The sequence below is a fragment of the Balaenoptera physalus genome (genome assembly GCF_965194825.1).
Source record: "Balaenoptera physalus genome assembly, chromosome: 16".
NCBI classification, from domain to species: domain Eukaryota; kingdom Metazoa; phylum Chordata; class Mammalia; order Artiodactyla; family Balaenopteridae; genus Balaenoptera; species Balaenoptera physalus.
In genome coordinates, this window is record NC_138898.1 from 62,749,609 (window position 1) to 62,760,707 (window position 11,099).

At 39.6% G+C, this 11,099-nt stretch overlaps 1 pseudogene across 1 annotated transcript; it reads left to right on the plus strand.

The window, feature by feature from the left end:
- Positions 1 to 374: 374 nt before the first annotated feature.
- On the plus strand, positions 375 to 1,803 carry LOC309644921 (DNA fragmentation factor subunit alpha pseudogene; annotated as a pseudogene). The gene has a single exon. The product of its transcript is annotated as a DNA fragmentation factor subunit alpha pseudogene (transcript).
- Positions 1,804 to 11,099: the final 9,296 nt, after the last annotated feature.

Consider the following 11,099-nt stretch of genomic DNA (forward strand, 5'->3'; position numbering starts at 1 on the left):
AAACGTATGCCAAGCCTTGAAGTTAAGCATATGCTTATTACGTGCCTTCCCAGGTGGAAGAGAAACATACGATCTCTGAAAGACTTCTGCACAAATGTTCAGAGCAACTTTATAGACATAATAGACAAAACTGGAAATAACCAAAATGCCCATCAGCAGGTGAATGGATAAACAAAGTGTGGTCCATCTATACAATAAAACTCTACTCCCCATTCAAAAGGAAAAAACTACTGAACACAAAGCAACATGAATGGATCTCAAAAACGCTGTGCTGAATGAAAGATATAAAAGAGCATATGCTGTATAATTCCATTTATATGAAATTCTAGAATAGGCACAACTAATATATCTTGATTAAAATCAGATCAGGGAAGATGACGGAGGTGGCCGGGGGCCCCAGCGTTCCAGAACCCAGCGAGATCCGGGCTCTAAAGCAGTGTCTCCTGTGCCGCAACCACAGCCGGGAACAGCACGGCGTGGCGGCCTCCTGCCTCGAGGAGCTGAGGAGCAAGGCTTGTGACATTCTGGCCATTGACAAGTCCCTGGCACCAGTCACCCTGGTCCTGGCAGAGGATGGCACCATAGTGGATGATGACGATTACTTCCTGTGTCTTCCTGCCAATACTAAGTTTGTGGCACTGGCTGGGAATGAGAAGTGGGCTTACAGCAATTCAGATGGAGGTACGGCTTGGATTACCCAAGAGTCCTTTGACGGAGATGAAACAGACAGCGGGGCAGGGTTGAAGTGGAAGAATGTGGCCAGGCAGCTGAAAGCAGACCTGTCCAGCATCGTCCTCCTGTCCGAGGAGGACCTCCAAATGCTTATTGATGTCCCATGTTCAGAGCTGGCTCAGGAACTCAGCCAAAGTCGTGTCGCAGTCCAGGGGCTCCAGAACACCCTCCAGCAGGTCCTTGACCAGAGAGAGGAAGCCCGTCAGTCCAAGCAGCTCTTGGAGCTTTACCTCCGGGCTTTGGAGAAGGAGGGCAGCATCCTGTTGAAGCAGCAAGAGTCCAAAGCTGGCCTCGGTGATGAGAGGGATGCAGTTGACACGGGTATTGGAGAGAGCTCCTCCGAAATTGCACTTACGAGCCAGATCCTTACTGCACTGAAGGAGAAACCCGCTCCAGAGCTGAGTTTGTCTAGTCAAGATTTGGAGGTGGGCGAGCACCAGGGACCCTGACCTTTGCAAGAAGAGGCTTGTATCAGGTCTTTTTCACCTCTGCAGACCTTGAATCGTAGCTGTCAATTTGCCCAGTATTATATGCAAAGCATTTGCAAACATCTCATTTAATCCAAATCTTAAACAAAATGGGTGCACTCCCTCAGATCATCAAACATTATTTTCTGGTCCAAAGTAGGTAATGAAGTGTCTGACCCCGACAGGGAGGAATAGCAGGACTCAGGCTTCTGAGATGCATCTGTCAGTGGTTGAAAAAGATCCAGAGGCCACAGAAGCACATAAAATATCCTTGAGAAAGGCCCACTCGAGGGGATCGTCTTGCACTTTCAGACCAGGGAACTGGAGGCTTGATGAAGGGAACCCGTCAAAGTGGGTGTTCCTTCTTTCTTTCTTTTTTTTGGGGGGGGGGGGATTTGCTGTAGCTTGTGTTTTTGTTTCATCAGTTTTTTCACAGTTATTTTATTTTATTTTATTTTTGGCCATGCCGAGTGGCATGTGGGATCTTAGTTCCCCGACCAGGGATCGAACCTGTGCCCCCTGCAGTGGGAGTGCAGAGTCTTAACCACTGGACCGCCAGGGAAGTCCCTGGGTGCTCCTTCTTATGCTTCACCCTTGTCCCTGTTACTTCCTTGGTGTAGCTAGAAGGGAAAGAAGCTGTAACCTTGCACCTAAAGCAATTAGAGAAAGAAGAACAAAAAAACCCCAAAGCCAGCAGAAGGAAAGAAATTATAAAGATCAGGTCAGAAATAAATGAAAAAGAAATGAAGGAAACAATAGCAAAAATCAATGAAACTAAAAGCTGGTTCTTTGAGAAGATAAACAAAATTGATAAACCATTAGCCAGACTCATCAAGAGAAAAAGGGAGAAGACTCAGATCAATAGAATTAGAAATGAAAAAGGAGAAGTAACCACTGACACTGCAGAAATACAAAAGATCATGAGAGATTACTACAAGCAACTCTATGCCAATAAAATGGACAACCTGCAAGAAATGGACAGATTCTTAGAAAGGCACAAACTGCCGAGACTGAACCAGGAAGAAATAGAAAATATGAACAGACCAATCACAAGCACTGAAATTGAAACTGTGATTAAAAACCTTCCAACAAACAAAAGCCCAGGACCAGATGGCTTCACAGGTGAATTCTATCAAACATTTAGAGAAGAGCTAACACCTATCCTTCTCAAACTCTTCCAAAATATTGCAGAGGGAGGAACACTCCCAAACTCATTCTACGAGGCCACCATCACCCTGATACCAAAACCAGACAAAGATGTCACAAAGAAAGAAAACTACAGGCCAATATCACTGATGAACATAGATGCAAAAATCCTCAACAAAATACTAGCAAACAGAATCCAACAGCACATTAAAAGGATCATACACCATGATCAAGTGGGGTTTATCCCAGGAATGCAAGGATTCTTCAATATACGCAAATCAATCAATGTGATACATCATATTAACAAACTGAAGGAGAAAAACCATATGATCATCTCAATAGATGCAGAGAAAGCTTTCGACAAAATTCAACACCCATTTATGATAAAAGCCCTGCAGAAAGTAGGCATAGAGGGAACTTTCCTCAACATAATAAAGGCCATATATGACAAACCCACAGCCAACATTGTCCTCAATGGTGAAAAACTGAAACCATTTCCACTAAGATCAGGAACAAGACAAGGTTGCCCACTCTCACCACTATTATTCAACATAGTTTTGGAAGTGTTAGCCACAGCAATCAGAGAAGACAAAGAAATAAAAGGAATCCAAATCGGAAAAGAAGAAGTAAAGCTGTCACTATTTGCAGATGACATGATACTATACATAGAGAATCCTAAAGATGCTACCAGAAAACTCCTAGAGCTAATCAATGAATTTGGTAAAGTAGCAGGATACAAAATTAATGCACAGAAATCTCTTGCATTTCTATACACTAATGACGAAAAATCTGAAAGTGAAATTAAGAAAACACTCCCATTTACCATTGCAACAAAAAGAATAAAATATCTAGGAATAAACCTACCTAAGGAGACAAAAGACCTGTATGCAGAAAATTATAAGACACTGATGAAAGAAATTAAAGATGATACAAATAGATGGAGAGATATACCATGTTCCTGGATTGGAAGAATCAACATTGTGAAAATGACTCTACTACCCAAAGCAATCTACAGATTCAATGCAATCCCTATCAAACTACCACTGGCATTTTTCACAGAACTAGAACAAAAAATTTCACAATTTGTATGGAAACACAAAAGACCCCGAATAGCCAAAGCAATCTTGAGAACGAAAAATGGAGCTGGGGGAATCAGGCTCCCTGACTTCAGACTATATTACAAAGCTTCAGTAATCAAGACAGTTTGGTACTGGCACAAAAACAGAAATATAGATCAATGGAACAGGATAGAAAGCCCAGAGATAAACCCACACACATATGGGCACCTTATTTTTGATAAAGGAGGCAAGCATATACAGTGGAGAAAAGACAGCCTCTTCAATAAGTGGTGCTGGGAAAATTGGACAGGTACATGTAAAAGTATGAAAATAGAACACTCCCTGACACCATGCACAAAAATAAACTCAAAATGGATTAAAGACCTAAGTGTAAGGGCAGACACTATCAAACTCTTAGAGGAAAACATAGGCAGAACACTCTATGACATACATCACAGCAAGATTCTTTTTGACCCAGCTTCCAGAGAAATGGAAATAAGAACACAAATAAACAAATGGGACCTAATGAAACTTAAAAGCTTTTGCACAGCAAAGGAAACCATAAACAAGACCAAAAGACAACCATCAGAATGGGAGAAAATATTTGCAAATGAAGCAACTGACAAAGGATTAATCTCCAAGATTTACAAGCAGCTCATGCAGCTCAATAACAAAAAAACGAACAACCCAATCCAAAAATGGGCCGAAGACCTAAATAGACATTTCTCCAAAGAAGATATACAGATGGCCTACAGACACATGAAAGAATGCTCAACATCATTAATCATTAGAGAAATGCAAATCAAAACTACAATGAGATATCATCTCACACCGGTCAGAATGGCCATCATCAAAAAATCTAGAAACAATAAATGCTGGAGAGGGTGTGGAGGAAAGGGAACACTCTTGCACTGTTGGTGGGAATGTAAATTGATACAGCCACTATGGAGAACAGTATGGAGGTTCCTTAAAAAACTACAAATAGAACTACCATACGACCCAGCAATCCCACTACTGGGCATATACCCTGAGAAAACCATAGGTCAAAAAGAGTCATGTACCAAAATGTTCATTGCAGCTCTATTTACAATAGCCAGGACATGGAAGCAATCTAAATGTCCATCGACAGATGAATGGATAAAGAAGATGTGGCACATATATACAATGGAATATTACTCAGCCATAAAAAGAAATGAAATGGAGGTATTTGTAATGAGGTGGATGGAGTTAGAGTCTGTCATACAGAGTGAAGTAAGTCAGAAAGAGAAAAGCAAATACAGTATGCTAACACATATATACGGAATCTAAGGGGAAAAAAAAAAAAAAAAAGGCCATGAAGAACCTAGTGGCAAGACGGGAATAAAGACACAGACCTACTAGAGAATGGACTTGAGGATATGGGGAGGGGATGGGGTGAGATGTGACAGGGTAAGAGAGTGTCATGGACATATATACACTACCAAATGTAAAATAGATAACTAGTGGGAAGCAGCCGCATAGCACAGGGAGATCAGCTCGGTGCTTTGTGACCATCTAGAGGGATGGGATGGGGAGGGTGGGAGGGAGGGAGATGCAAGAGGGAAGAGAAATGGGAACATATTGTATATGTATAACTGATTCACTTTGTTATAAAGCAGAAGCTAACACACCATTGTAAGGCAATTATACTTCAATAAAGATGTTAAAAAAAAAAAAAAAAAAAAAAAAAAAAATCAGATCAGGAGTTTCTTGGGGCTGAGAACCAGAGGTTGGGGGTGATTACAAAGGGAACAGGGAATTTTGGGGGGGTGATCTTGACAATGGTGGTAGTTACATTACGCAGAACTCATTGTTTGCTTAAAACGTGTGCATTTTATTTTAGGCAATTTTTATACCCATGAAGTCGATTTCAAAGTAAAAAAGAAAATTATTTTTTTTAGATGTTTATTTATTTATTTTATTATTTATTTGGCCGCACCAGGTCTTAGGTGTGGCACGCTGGATCTTCGTTGCCACGTGCTGGATCTTCATTGTGGCATACAGGATCTTTTTTCTTTTTTTTTTAGTTGTTACATGCAAACTCTTAGTTGCAGCATGAGGGATCTAGTTCCCTGGCTAGGGATCAAAACCGGGCCCCCTGTATTGGGAGCATGGAGTCTTAGCCACTGGACCACTAGGGAAGTCCTGAAAAAGATTTTTAATGAATCAAACTTGAACTCATAAAATAGAAACAAATAGTAAAGCAAAGTCTCACTTTAGGACAATGTTGCAATAATCTATGCAGAAATGGACCACAGGTTTGAAGCCTACTATTGACATAAGCACCTTGGAGACTAACCCTTGATCCCATTAAGTAAATGGTCAGGAATGTGCTGAGTTGGTTTGTGCTTGTTACCAACTGACAAGCATAAAATAATGTAAATGTGTTGCGTTGCACTGTATAGATTTCCCATCAACACGCTGGAGACCAGAGACGTGATAAGCATATGGTAAACGAGCAGACATATAATGCAAGTCTTCCCTCTACGGAGGGGCCATAAATGTATACAGACCCTCAAATCAGGAGGGGGAAAAGCATCTGTAGCCTGCAGAGCCCTCACTCTAGTTGGGCCTTATCACCCACAGCCATACAACCACTGGGGACATCCAGGGAACCAGATCCTAGTACCTTTACCTGTTTACATATTACCACCCTGTGGATGTTTCCATAAACTTTGTTACCAGAGTGTAGGTTCTTGTTTCATTACAGAAGGTATTCAGAGATAAGACATGGAGACCAAGTAGGCAAAGCAAGCATTTATTAACAGACGGAACGCTCTCAGGAGGGAGAGTGGGCAGGCTGAGTTCCTTCTGGCAAGCTGGTTATATGGGGTGTGAAAATGACTGGGCAGAATATTCACTGAGGAGGGTTTGGGGGGTAATTTCCTGGGTTTTGTCCCAGCTCCACTTTCCCGAGGGGAGGAGGAGTTTTTGTCCTTAAGTCGGTCTTGCTCGGATCTGTCATGGTGTCAGTGCATGACGGGTACTGCTCTGGTTGCAATGCGAATTCTATTGAAATAAGGGCATAAAGAGCAAAAGGTTACTTTCCGATGCTAGAGATTCCCGCCGTTCTTTGTTTGCCTCTAGGACCCCTGTCATCACAAGATGTATGGTTTCCTGTCACATGACTCGTGCCTCCCTTCTCTGCGCATATCTGGCTAACTGCCTGCTCTACAATTTTGCCATCAATGACACCTTATATCCTGTAACACTATCTGTGGGCATCTTTTAACCACATCACAGTCCCCAAATCTGATACCCATGTGGTGTGAATCCCCCAAAACTAAGCCTTTGACAAAAGTGGAATAATTTCAGAGTTGGCGGACTGAGTGCATTGTAATGTATATTAGCTCTTAATATTTCAATTGCTAAACAGACACATCATCCTTTATCAAGATTAGACTTGAAACATGTATGCTTCCTTGTCTGCAAATTCGTCGGGAGAGCCTAAAGTAGGGCAATGTCATGGTCGTAATAGCCCTCACCAGCCTCTGTTTTCTCACAGTTCTGCAGGCTGGGAAGTCCAAGATCAAAGCACCAGAAGATTTGGTGTCTGGCAAAGTCCTGTTTCCTGGTTCATAGTTGGCTATCTTCTCACTGTATCCTTACAAAGCAGAAAGAGTGAGAGAGAGCCCTCTGGGGATTGTTATATAAATGCTCTTTATCACGTTGAGGATGTACTCTACTATTCCTAGTTTGTAAGAGTTTTTATGATGAGAGGGTGATGGATTTTTTTTCAAATGGCTTTTCTGCATCAATTAAGTGATCAAGTGGTTGTTTGTTTTTTCTTCATTCTGTAAATGTGATGCTTTACATTCACTGATTTTCTTATGTTGAACCATCTTTGCATTCCTGGGATAAATGCCGATTGGTTATGGTGTCTCATCCTTTCAATATGCTGCTAGATTTGGTTTGCTTCTATTTTGTTGAGGATTTTGCATTTACATTAATAAGGTATATTGGCCTGTAGTTTTATTTTCCTGTGCTGTCTTTATCTGGCTTTGGTATCACAGTAATTCTAGCTTAACATGAGTTAGAACATGTTCCACATCTATTTGGGGGGAAGGGTTTAAGAAAGATTGGTGTTAATTCTTCTTTAAGTAACTGGTAGAATTCATCGCTGAATCTATCTAGTCCTGGTCTTTTCTCTTTTGGGAGGTTTTTGATTATCGATTCAATTTATTTACTTCTTACAGGCCTGTTCAGATTTTCTATTTCTTCTTGAGTCAGTTTTGGTAGTTTGTGGATTTCTATGAAGTTTTCCATTTCATCTAGGTTATCTAATTTGTTGGCATACAGTTTTTCATAGTGTTCTCTTATAATCCTTTTTATCTCTATGTGGACAAAGAATGTTGCCAGTCTTATCAGTAAACAAAGGATGTTGTGGCCATCAAGCCATCAGCCACTACAGGCACCCCAGAAAGTGTACCCTGAGGGGGTTTAGGATGGAGAAAAATAGGATACTGGCCCTAGATAGTTAAGGTGGATATCAAAGGAATAATTTCATTAAGCCCAGACTCTTGCATCTTCCCATACTTGGAAAGTGCTAAATTCATTAACTTGAGCTGTCTGTTTTTTCCTTAATTAACAGTAATCTTTTGATGTTTGACTATTTGGATTTTTGTAAAAACGCCTATGTATCCTGGCTCTTCCCTTACCTCTTTGGAAAAGTCCCCCAGAGCTACCTGAGAGGATGTATCCAGGCTTAAGTCCTCAGTAAAGCTCCAAATAAAACATACTTCTCAACTTTCAGGTTGTACATTTTTTTCAGTTGACATCTATAAGGGTAGTAGTAATGTTCCCACAATCATCCCTGACTTTAGTAATGTGAGTGTTCTCTATTTTTTCCTTGGTCAGTTTAGCTAAAGATTTGTCAATGTTGTTGATCTTTTCAAGTAACCAATTTTTTTTTTTACTCTGTTGATTTTCTCTATTTTCTGTTGGTTTTCTATTCTCTATTTCCTCTATCTCTGCTCCAATTTTTATTATTCCCTCCCTTCTGCTGGCTTTTGATTAGTTTTAGGAACTTTCTCTAGTTCCTTAAGGTATAAAATTTGGTTATTTATTCAAAACATTTTATCTCTTTTAATATAGACATTTACAGCTATAGATTTCTCTTGCAGCATTGTTTTTGCTGCCTCCCATAAGTTTTGGTATATAGTGTTTTCATTTTCATTTGTCTCAAAGTATTTTCTGATTTCCCTTGTGATTTCTTCTTTGGCCCACTGGTTGTTTAAGAACATGTTGTTTAAATTCAACATACTTCTGAATTTTCCAGTTTTCCTTCTGTTACTGATTTCTAATTTTATTCCATGTGTCCAGAGCATATACTTTCTGTGATTTCAATCTTTTTAAATGTTTTGAGACTTGTATTGTGGCCTAACATATGGTCTACCCTGGAGAATTGTTCCAGATGCACTTGAGAAAAATGTCTAGTCTGCTGTTTTGGTGGGAAATGTCCTGTATGTGTCTGTTAGATCTGGTTGGTTTATACTATGGTTCAAGTCCTCTATTTCCTCATTGCTTTTCAGATTAGTTGTTCTATCCATGTTGAAAGTGGGGTAGCAAAGCCTTCGACAATTATTGTAGAATTATCTGTTTCTTCCTTCAATACTGTCAATTTCTGCTTCATATATTTTTAGCTCTGTTGTTAGGTGTGAATATGTTTATAATTGTTATATATTCTTGAAGGATTGACCCTTTCATCAATATACAATGGCCTTCTTTTTCTCTTGCAACAGTTTTTGACTTAAAAACTATATGTCTGACATTAGTATAGCCAACTCAACTCTCTTTTGGTTACTATTGGCATGAAATATTTATTTTTATCTTTTTCATTTTCAACTTACTTGAGTCCTTGGATCTAAAGTGAGTCTCTTTTATTATTTTTTTAATTAATTAATTTATTTATTTTTGGCTGTGTTGGGTCTTTGTTGCGGTGTGCGGGCTTCTCTTGTTGTGGAGCATGGGCTCTAGGCATGCGGGCTTCAGTAGTTGTGGCATGCAGGCTCAGTAGTTGTGGTGCACAGGTTTAGTTGCTCCACAGCACGTGGGATCTTCCCGGACCAGGGCTCGAACCCATGTCTCCTGCATTGGCAGGCGGATTCTTAACCACTGCACCACCAGGGAAGTCCTAAAGTGAGTCTCTTATAGAGAGGATATAGTGAGATCATGGTTGTTGTTGTTATTTTTAATCTATTTTGTCACTCTCTGTTTTTAATTGAGAGTTTAATCCATTTACACTGAAAGTAGTTATTGATAAGGAACTCCTTACTCTATTATTTTGATATTTGTCTTCTCTGTCTTTTTTTTTTCTGGTTGTGCTTCAATTTTTCCATTACTCCCTTCTTCTGTCTTTACTTTTTTTTTTTAATGGTGTACCATTTTTATTCCCTTCTCATTTCCTTTTCTGTGAAAATTTTAAAAGTTATTTTCTTAGTGGTTACCTTGAGGGATTACAATTAGACTCTTACACTTATAACAATCTATTTTGTATTAATACCACTTTAACTTCAATGGTATACAGACACCCTGCTCTTTTACAGCTCTTTCCCTCCCCCTGTCTGTTGTTGTTATCACAAATTTCATCTTTACACACTGACTTCACTTAAAGTCAACTTATTTGTAGCTGTTAATCATATCTACAAAATACCTTCACAGGAACATCTTTTATAGTGTTTGACCAAACAACTGGGTACCATAGCCTTGCCAAGTTGACACATAAAATTTAACCATCACAACAATCACACCAACAAAAAATTATTCAAGATAATAATAGTTGTATCCTATAACTTAATGTTGTATTAATAATCAGCAATAATGTTTTAATCTGCCATTTTCCCTTAAATAAAATTTAGTTGTTCTGTTTTGATTTATGCTAACAGAAATGATACTATAAATGATATGCTGAAAAATTCCTTCTGAATGAATTCATTCATTTGCTTTCATTTTATGGACTTTAAATGAGCACTTATTATGTACCAGATAATGGAAATAGGAATATATAATGATAATGAGAGGGTGGCAATGATGATTTCATTAGTAATAGTAGTTTTAAACTTTTATTAAGTACATACTATGGGTCAGGCACATCTTATTTAATATAATACATAAAAGATTGGTCACTGATCTCAAGGTGCTCATAAGCAGTGGGAAAAGACAAATGAAAAAAGAGACAACACAGTATAATAAGCGTTATGCTGTAGATAAAGATGGAACCACCTGACAACATGTGAATAGACATTAGCCAGGTGAAGAAGAGGAAAAAGACTTTTCCAAATAGTTGGAGCAACTATGCAACAAATGCAAATTCCCAAGTCTTGATTTAATATGGTATTATTATCTCAATAATAATATAGCCTCTGGAAAGGCTGGAGATCAAGGGGATAGAAATAAGAATGGTTAGCTAGGCAGGGGTTACTTCCCTGGAAAGTTACCACAAAAGTCTTTTTTCTCTCTGCCATTGCAGGTTTCCAGACTTCTCCTATGGTTTTTGAAAAAGATCCAATAAAGACTGGTATAAAATAAACTGTCGGGCTTCCCTGGTGGCGCAGTGGTTGAGAATCTGCCTGCCGATGCAGGGGACACGGGTTCGGGCCCTGGTCTGGGAGGATCCCACATGACGCGGAGCAGCTGGGCCCGTGAGCCACAACTGCTGAGCCTGCGCGTCTGGAGCCTG